The 9,197-nt window shown below is 34.7% G+C and overlaps 1 long non-coding RNA gene across 1 annotated transcript in view; it reads right to left on the bottom strand.

Moving 5' to 3' along the window:
- Positions 1–7,231: 7,231 nt before the first annotated feature.
- Positions 7,232–9,197, bottom strand: part of LOC128247291 (uncharacterized) — a 74,092-nt gene continuing 72,126 nt past the window's right edge. Inside the window, exon 4 of the long non-coding RNA XR_008263661.1 lies at positions 7,232–7,392. This is a non-coding gene — a long non-coding RNA (uncharacterized LOC128247291). The remainder of the gene's footprint in view (positions 7,393–9,197) is intronic.

The following is a 9,197-nucleotide window of genomic DNA, read 5'->3' as shown; positions in this document are numbered from 1 at the left end:
CTCCACATCCAAAACATGGGTATATTTCCTGATTTTTGTCGTGACTTTTAGAAAAAACTTTCTCTTGCTTTACTTGGAAGCAGTTTTTACGTTCAGTTTCCTCTGTGTCGTGTCCTCATTTGACTATCCTTTCACATTCTTCTTACACTTGCTGTAGGGTTACATCTTAGTTTTGTTCCAGCTTTGTAAGAATTCTAGTTCCGCGTCCTTTTCAGTAAGTTCCTGTGTAAAAATCAGGCATTTGACCATATCTGGCGTTAATTCATCCTGCTTAAAATTCTTGCATTCTCTGTTAACTCTACCTGCGTATGTGTTGTAGTTCTCGTCATTGTTTTTTTTTTCTCTCTGTTCATACACTTCCAATGCTTTTTTCACTTAAACATTTATACAATATATCTATTGTGTCATTAAAGTTTGTCAGAAGGTTTTATGGGGAATGCCAATTTTCTCAAGATTAAGCGCGTTTTCATATCGTCATCCCAGTCTTGACATTCTTTGTCGAAGATTTGCTATCTTCTGTAGCATACTTCGAAGGTAACGCTTTCGTCAGGCTCGTATTTGAACTCTGTGATGGAGTTCGCAACATAGTCTGGCGAAAACACTTTATCCGTCTTTTATGACGACTTAAGTAATTACAACATTTGTTGTTATAATATTATTTGTTGTTGTTGTTGTTGTTGCTTCTGTTGTTGTTTTTGCAGTTGTATCTGCTGCTGTTGTCGCAGGTCGTGTTGTTGTTTCAGCTGTTGTTCTTCCAGTTGCTGTCGTTGCTCTTTTTGCAGCTCGAGCAAACCGATCAACAATTCTGAATTCTTTATTACCCACAAGGGGCGAAATACAGAGGGAACAATACAAGGACAGACAAAACATGCAGCGGGGAAGAAACAAAATAAAGTGGATGAATGATGGAATGATATTATATGGATGTGGGGATGCAATGGCTACTTGAACGCCGTACTCGAGCAGTTATATTTAATACAGTTTTTAATCTTTTTTTTTCTGTTTTTTTCTTTCATAGTTTATCTAAAAATGTTTTACTTTAAAATAGCTGTCACTTACTTTTAGTGCTTTCAACTCTCTGTATTCAATGACTGGAGGCAGGGTATAAAACCCCACCTCCTGCCCTATGGGGTTCACATCAGAACCGAAATTCTTTTTTAACTGTTTATATTTTTCCAAGTCCAGCAGGACGCATTTTTTGTTTTGGTGGGGGTGAGGGAATCCCCCGCAGGCAGTTTTACCCTTGTTGTATTCTTCCATTTCGTTAGCATTTTCTCTATGTTCACGCTTTTGTTATAAAATGTTGTGTATGCTGTGGGGGCCTGAGTGGTTTGATTGTGTGTGTGTTTTCTTGCTTATGTGTGCCTGTGAGTATGTGTGTCTTTGTGTGCCCGTCCGGCGAGGCCGGGCTGTCTGGTATGTTTTTGTTTTTCAGTGATATGTTCATGACGGGAGTGATATGTTCATCAATGGGTTTTTCATGCTTATTTTCTGTGGGTATATTCTCTTCCTCTTTAGTCGCGGCTCCTTTTATCTCCCTTCTCCTTTTAGGTTTGACAATGTAGTCACTTTCGTCACTATTGCCTCCGGTTCTTATACTTTCTTCATTGTATCTTCAGAAACGCTACAGAGTTCAGTAGTAGACTTTTCTTTCAGGGGCTCCGCCGTATTTTTCTCGGTCTGGGGCTTCGTCGGCTTCTCAGTCTGGATCTCCGCTGCATTCCACTCGGTTTGGGGTGGCCTGTAGTCGGGGTAGTGGATCTTTATGTGTCCTGTGCATCCACATAGTTAGCAGTTGGGTCTCCTTCCCTCTACTACTACCTTTAGCGTATTCTCCTCCGGTGTGCTAATCTCGTACGGCAACTCTTCTATGTCATGGTGAGTGGCTTGGAGCAAAATTTCCAGGCTATATTCCCATCAATTCACCAGTTGTATTCTTATTTCTTTATTGCCCACAAGAAGCTAAACATAGAGGGGACAGACAAAGGGACAGACAACAAGGACAGAGAAAGAGATTAAGTCGATTACATCGACCCCAGTGCGTAACTGGTACTTAATTTATCGACCCCGAAAGGATGAAAGGCAAAGTCGACCTCGGCGGAATTTGAACTCAGAACGTAACGGTAGACGAAATACGAAATACACTGCCGGAAAATGTGTTACTCTGTTGCCTCGACATTTTATCTTTTAAATGCAAAACATGCCGAGGTCGACTTTGCCTTTTATCTTTTCAGGGTCGATAAAATAAAGTAGTACTTAAGTACAATAGTCGATGGTGTCGACTAACCCCTTCCCTACCTTCGAACACATGGTCTTGTGCCTAATTTAGAACTAATTGTTTACTGCTTCTTGAATCTTCAGTTCTTGAAAAATAAAATATTCAAATTTTGAAATATTGATTTTTAACAAAATAATGTTTTTATAGCACTGACAATTTTAGGCATGAAAACTGTTAAACGATGAGTAAAAAATAAAACATATGGCGTCTAGGAGACTGGAGATATAAAAAAATTAGTTCTTCTCGAAGATTCATAAACACTTTCCTTTTAGATGAGACTGATTTATCTTAGTTAACTTTTAAGTCAATAGGACAGGATAAAAATCAAAGTAGATCATGGTTTGATTCTGACCAAAAGTAATATTTTAAACTTCTTACAAAAGCATTGCTGGTCTAGTGTTCCACACTTTCTATAATCTGTAACACTCCACATTAATTAGATATTGATTTCCTTGGAAAAGTGATGTGTACTAATAATAGTGGCGTGGAAATGTTGTGTCGGAAAGTTCGTCATTCGCACAGGCTATTCAAAGTAATGGCATCTTAGAATGTCACTGTACATATAGATGAGATGATAGATTAACAGAGATGGCCATTAAAAAATAACATAAGACAACCACATTTTCAGAGCGATGAGCAATTGAGATGGACGCCACATCAAACATCGCTCTTTGAAGATGATCGGTACAACCTTTTCCTCGAAACCAAACATGAAAATTGAACTGCTTCAAAAATGTCTTTAACACTCCACCATACCATTTTAAAACTGTAATGAAAAACTATATAATATTGGCCTGAAAATAATTCTGAAAGCCCCATGGCTACAACACCTTTAGTTCGAAGTTTTCTCGATCAGAGCTGACATAGTACGAAACAACAATAAAAAATCAGTTTAACTTGACAAAATTTTGTGTAACAGTCAAATAAGGCTCAAACAGAATATGAATTAGGTGAAAATACTTATTTCTAACGTTGATTTTTGGTTCACGGTAACTTAAGAAAAGACGACTCCATCAGATATTCAGTCTCGGCAGCAATATTTCTCTCTGTACACGACAGGACACAAAGAATTTCAAGAAATGTTACAAAGTCAAGCCACCAGACCTCAGAAAATGGATGGATGAGACTAATCACTGTAAATAATGCTTTTCATTTTAGACTACCTCCGGCGTACTCTATATTTTCGGATTTGCCGATGCTGTTGTTGTTACATCCCGCGCTTGTTCTTAAATTTTAAGCAATTCTAGCGAGTAGGTATGATTGAACTCTTTTCAGTAGACTACATTCCATACATGAGGCCAAACCGTACACCATCCTTTAGGTTGTGAAACTAGTGCTAGACATTTGAAAGAGATTAAAATTCTGTTTGACCTTCTCTGTCTCTCTTCCTCTGGGATATATGTGTGTATAAATTAGGAAACGGTCAGTTAATGTGGAATTTCCTAATTTGATATAAAGTCAGTTTAGTACACATCTTCAAGACAAAAACCATACGAAATATTCGTTGATGCCCCGATAAGTTTATAATAAACTTGTCTCTTAACCTATAACTGAGACAATGAATTGCCTATGAAACCTTCAAGCAATTTCAAATTGGTTTAAGGAATATTCGCTTGCACCAAAATATTTCAGGCAATATTTCTTAATGCAAAATAGAAATTAATTAATATAGATAATTAATAGTAACGCAAACTGTGCTCGTATACATTCCACGGTTGTTCGCAGCGCAGATAATATAATTATGCAGACATAGAGTTGGACAATCACTCACTATTTCAATGAGCATATTCATTATCCGTGACGGAATAGATGAGAAGATAAATAGAATTATTTCATTTTGCCTCAGTACCTGATAATTAATAATGTATAATAATAATAAATAATTATAATTAATATCACACTGATATAGCAATATAATTATCAGTAGCATCGTTCTGATACCATTAATTATTATCAATTTATATTTGTACCATCAATCTAATATTCTTTCATTCAATATTTTAGTGATGATTCCCCCCACCCCTGTTTTCCATATTGCGCTAAATTCCCTAACAGTACCAGTTAATTTAGTAGGCCTACAGAATGCAAGCCTTCATGACTAAACACTGGTTGTGATAAATAAACGCCAATCATATTAAATGTTTCATCCTGCGGTTATTCATTATCATTGAACAGATTTAAATCATACGAAACTGAGTACATTGTCAAATATAACGATTATTTGAATCATTCGGCGCCATTTTAACTTTAAGTAATAATGCACGCCTATTTGTCAAGCACCACTTATTAACAGATCTTCAATGTAATTACGATGTAAGTTAACAATTTCAAGTCTAGGTCTATTACAAAGCTCTTGCGTAATAGCATTACAACTAATCTATTGGAATTCTAGATGAAGTAAATGAATTGAATAATTCTATTGTGCAGCGTTCATTATCGGCCTGATTATCGTTAGCCATTGATCTATACTAAATGTTATACTAAAATCTATACTAAATCTATACTACAATGCGTTTAGAATGTCCTGGTAGTGATTCTAAAATCTCTACAGTTAAATAAAAACAATTGGTGGCCTTATGGGTAGACATCACACATAATCACTTCTTGTCTTCAGATGATTCCCTAAAAATAGAATAGTGTTTTCGTTGTATGAAGACGATGATACACCAGCATCATCTATGCTGATACTTTTTGGAGGGTGGAGGTACCACAAATCTGCAAAATCCTCTTTCTTGTGGTCCCATACTTTTATCGTTGTAGTATTACGCGAAAAACCGTTGGAGACGTGGCATATAACAAAACTAGCAGTCTTTATTACATGTGAGAGAATAGATAACATTTGCATGAAAATCCATCTCAATAGAAATTTCTATCCTCTCAAAACGCTAATGGTAGCATAAGTATCTTGACGGCATTTATCGGTATCATAAATGGCACTGTAATCCTGATACTTTATCTACCAGAATTCAATCTTGACTCTTTAAGATACCTTCTTGCTCAGGGGTAGGATATATATTACAAGTGCTTATATCGATTAAGGATAGTTTATATAAACTATGTAATGTCTTACCTCTTGACAATAACTTAGCTACAATAACTCTTCAGATGGCATTTTAAACATTAATATTTTTCCTGATGGGAAATTCTGATATTCTTTAAATAAGCTTGCCTCATAATTTGAAAGCATCCTTAGAAAACACTTAAAATAGTACCTAAAACTACAATGACAATAAGTCATTCTTCATTATCCGTATGATTTAAATTACTTGAATAAAGTTGCGGTTTTAATACATTTATATTCCTAAATTCTCACCGCATTTCTGCTAGTTCTAATCTCGGAAAAATTTGTTCCATTTCTGATTTAACCTTTATTCAATTCATGTGAGCAAAGTTTCTGCTTCTCGTCCCTATTCTCTGTGTGACATTTTACAATTGTTTGTTTGTTTGTTTTTTTCTTTTTTTCTTTTTTTGAAATTGCTCCAAAGCTGATTTCCATTTAAAGAATTGCAAAAGGGAGAAATAGCTGCCAACATTATTCTCAGTTGTGGTAGCTTTCTAAATATTGATCCTTCCTCTAAAATATTTTGAAACTTGGCAATGTCTTCAAATAATCGATATATATATATATATATATATATATATGAGAGTGTGTGTGTGTGTGTGTGTGTGTGTGTGTGTGTGTGTGTGTGTGTGTGTGTGTGTGTGTATGTGTTTGTGTGTCTGTGTGTATTTCTTATGCATTCCAAAACCGAGTTGCCGTTTTTGACGTCTAGGGTATCAAAAGATTCAATAAGCTTTTGGCTACCAGTTAAACTATATCTTCATTCACTTATTTGCATTACAAAAAATTTAGCGTTCGTTTCAAAATTGTAAATTAAATTATTTTTGTATGTGAAATTGAATTATGCCTTCTGAATTTTCTTGGACTTTCACTTTCTTCACCGTGACATCCATTCAATCGTGAATTTTATAACATTTAGTACATATTCCAAATAAATGTTGACTTTATGTACTTTCTTACATTGTTGACGCATACTAACTTTTGCTAAAGTGGTGACGTCCCAGTTTTTTTATATCATATCTATGCTACAGAAAGTATGTTTTGCACCTATATTGACTACATTTCATTTCGTTTGAAATTCATGTTTACCTTCTGCTGTTTTCAATATTATCAATTCCATAAGTGTGTGTGTGTGTATTTCTGCGTTCATTAAGTCTATAATAAACTATAGTAAAGAACATTTTACGCTGTTTTAATGAGCTCACGTCTCATGAAGTAGCCGTGCTTATGTTTGGTAATCCCATTGAAAATCATGATATTCTCATTCGTGTTCAAGACAACAACCTTAAACGTGTTTGACAGACTCATCCCTCTTATGATGCTCTCCAGTATAATCTTATTCTTGGGAATGGACAAGATGGGTATTATTTCAATGTTCCCCGGATTGAACCTGCAATTACAAACAATTACAAACAAAAGAGTGTCGTCAAATGACTTCTATTCTCACCAACTGATGTTAAGATCAGAACAATCAAATCCTTTCTATTATAGGCACAAGGCCTGAAATTTCGGGGGAGGGGACCAGTCGATTACATCGACTCTAGTGTCTCACTGGTACTTAATTTGTCGACCCCGAAAAGATGAAAGGCAAAGTTGACCCCCGGTGGCATTTGAACAGGCAAAATACAACTCAAACATTTTACTTGGCATGCTAACGATTCTGCCAGTTCGCCGCTTCTAGAACAATCAAATCAATTGCACATGTCAAATAAACTTCATTTCTATTTATATATTTTCTACGTTATCTCAATAGCCAGCTATAGTTATTTCAAATGCACTTCTCTACAACGACCAGGTTTCATTACAAAATGAAATTAGTTTCACACTTTCAATTTCAACCAAAATTACAAAGCAGCAGCAGATGAAGATAAAAGTTTTGAACTTACCGAAAACATGCGGTTTATAACAATTGTTTGCTTTTTTGTACCAGGTTGTTGAACACAATATAAAGGATTTTCAAAGTATAGGTACTGACGTTAACTTAGAATTCTAACGTATGGAGCTTCTGTGGCCAAGAGAGCCTGTTCTCTTTCAAAATACACGCTTTGTTGATCTGGAAAATGAACGACAAATATATAGACTATGTAAAATATTTTATATTCTTAATACTACATTTTTGGTTCAATTTTTTTTTTTTTTGTGGTACATTGAGATGATCCATTATCCAATTACATTCTTCGACAAATAACTAAGATCAATTTTACCTAACGAACTGCAATCGGCGTTCTTCATTAAGTACTACAGCATCTAATAAACAGCGTTGAACGCATTCAGTTTTCAGTTGGTGCTGCAATGTTTCCTAAATGTCTATAATATATGCGACTGACCATACCATGGATATTTATTTTCAGAGCGAAGAGCCGTAGAGTTAGTTTGTGCCTTACGTTCGAACAAGGCCCTCAACTCTCAACCTGTAAGTACTTTTGTTCCAAATGAAGCAGATTAAAGAAACAAGTGTGATTCTTAATATTTCAATCAAAAGAAGTCTATGTTGCATTGTTTCTTCGAAGAAAATCTTTCAAATCTACAGAATAAGGCAATCACACAAAGATTTTATAGAATATTCATTTCACCAATGCCGTAGAGTTCAGCTATGCGATTCCTGCTTTCTTATCGTTAATTTTCATTCATATTTTCGCTTCTCAACTGCTACTGTCCAGCTAAATCTATTTTTTTTTGTCTTAGCTCTTAGCTTACCTGTTCTCCAAACCTTTTCTTTATGTTCTTTCCTTAGCTCTTTTCTGCTATCACTATCTATATACAAATATAGAAGGTTCAGTTCTCGTAAGATTGTAGATAAATAAAAAATATAAAAGGGTCAATTTTCTGTTAACTAGTAGACGACAATTATTTTTTCTGAGGTGCATGCGTTAAATGATTGAGAAATTAAAAACAATAAATTTTAGTTCACTTCGAAACTACGTTCTTCATCCATTAATAACAAGTCATTAATCATATTCCAGCCTGTCATCCAACCGCTTTAACAAGTCGTTGCATTTGTCTTTATATCACCTGTGTAAACATGTGTAGAATTTCATATTTGTCCTTTTTTTAACCTTTACCCCCACCCCGATACCTTTTGCCAGCCATTTCACTCGGTATAACTCTTCACATTCCGACTTAAAAGATCTATTTAACAGTGTCACATACACACACAAATAGGAAGCGGAGTAATACAGATTTGGAGACAGTTAACGAAATGAAGTTGCTTTAATAATTTTATCATTTAAGAAATCAATAATAAAATATTCATGCAAACTATTCATTGAAGATCTTACTGTAAATAACAATGTGGCTTTTGAAGAAAGAATTTCATGGCATAACACTTGACGCGCTGTAATTAATGGCATGTTCTTACCAACACAAGATCCATATTAGTACGCAATATAATGTTGTGCTCATGGAAAGTGAGTCTATATTCTGAGCTGAATGTACTGCTGGAGGTTGGCTCACAATAAATATTTCATAACACGCTCGAAGATATTCAGGTGAAGATTAAACAGTTTACCTGACAAGCATCATAGATGTCAGGAAATCATGTTATTTGATCTAGGACGATAATTCACACAATATGTTGACAAAACATCCTTTTTAGATATATTTTTTTCATTCACGATTTCTGTTATCAAATACATATTGCGATCGATTTTGAAGTATATAAGAAATCTAATAACTATACCAGACCTATTCTTTAGAGATTCCTATGAAACTAAAAGATTAAATAAACAAATACGTATAGATGAGTAAATAAATATTGCGATATCTAAGCAGAAAAGTATCTCTTTCGTTACACACACACATATATACATATATACATACATACATAATACACACACATATACATATAAAAAATTATAT

The sequence above is a fragment of the Octopus bimaculoides genome, chromosome 3 (assembly GCF_001194135.2).
Source record: "Octopus bimaculoides isolate UCB-OBI-ISO-001 chromosome 3, ASM119413v2, whole genome shotgun sequence".
NCBI lineage: Eukaryota > Metazoa > Mollusca > Cephalopoda > Octopoda > Octopodidae > Octopus > Octopus bimaculoides.
Note: the sequence above shows the minus strand (reverse complement) of the source record. Positions and strands in the feature narration are given on the sequence as shown.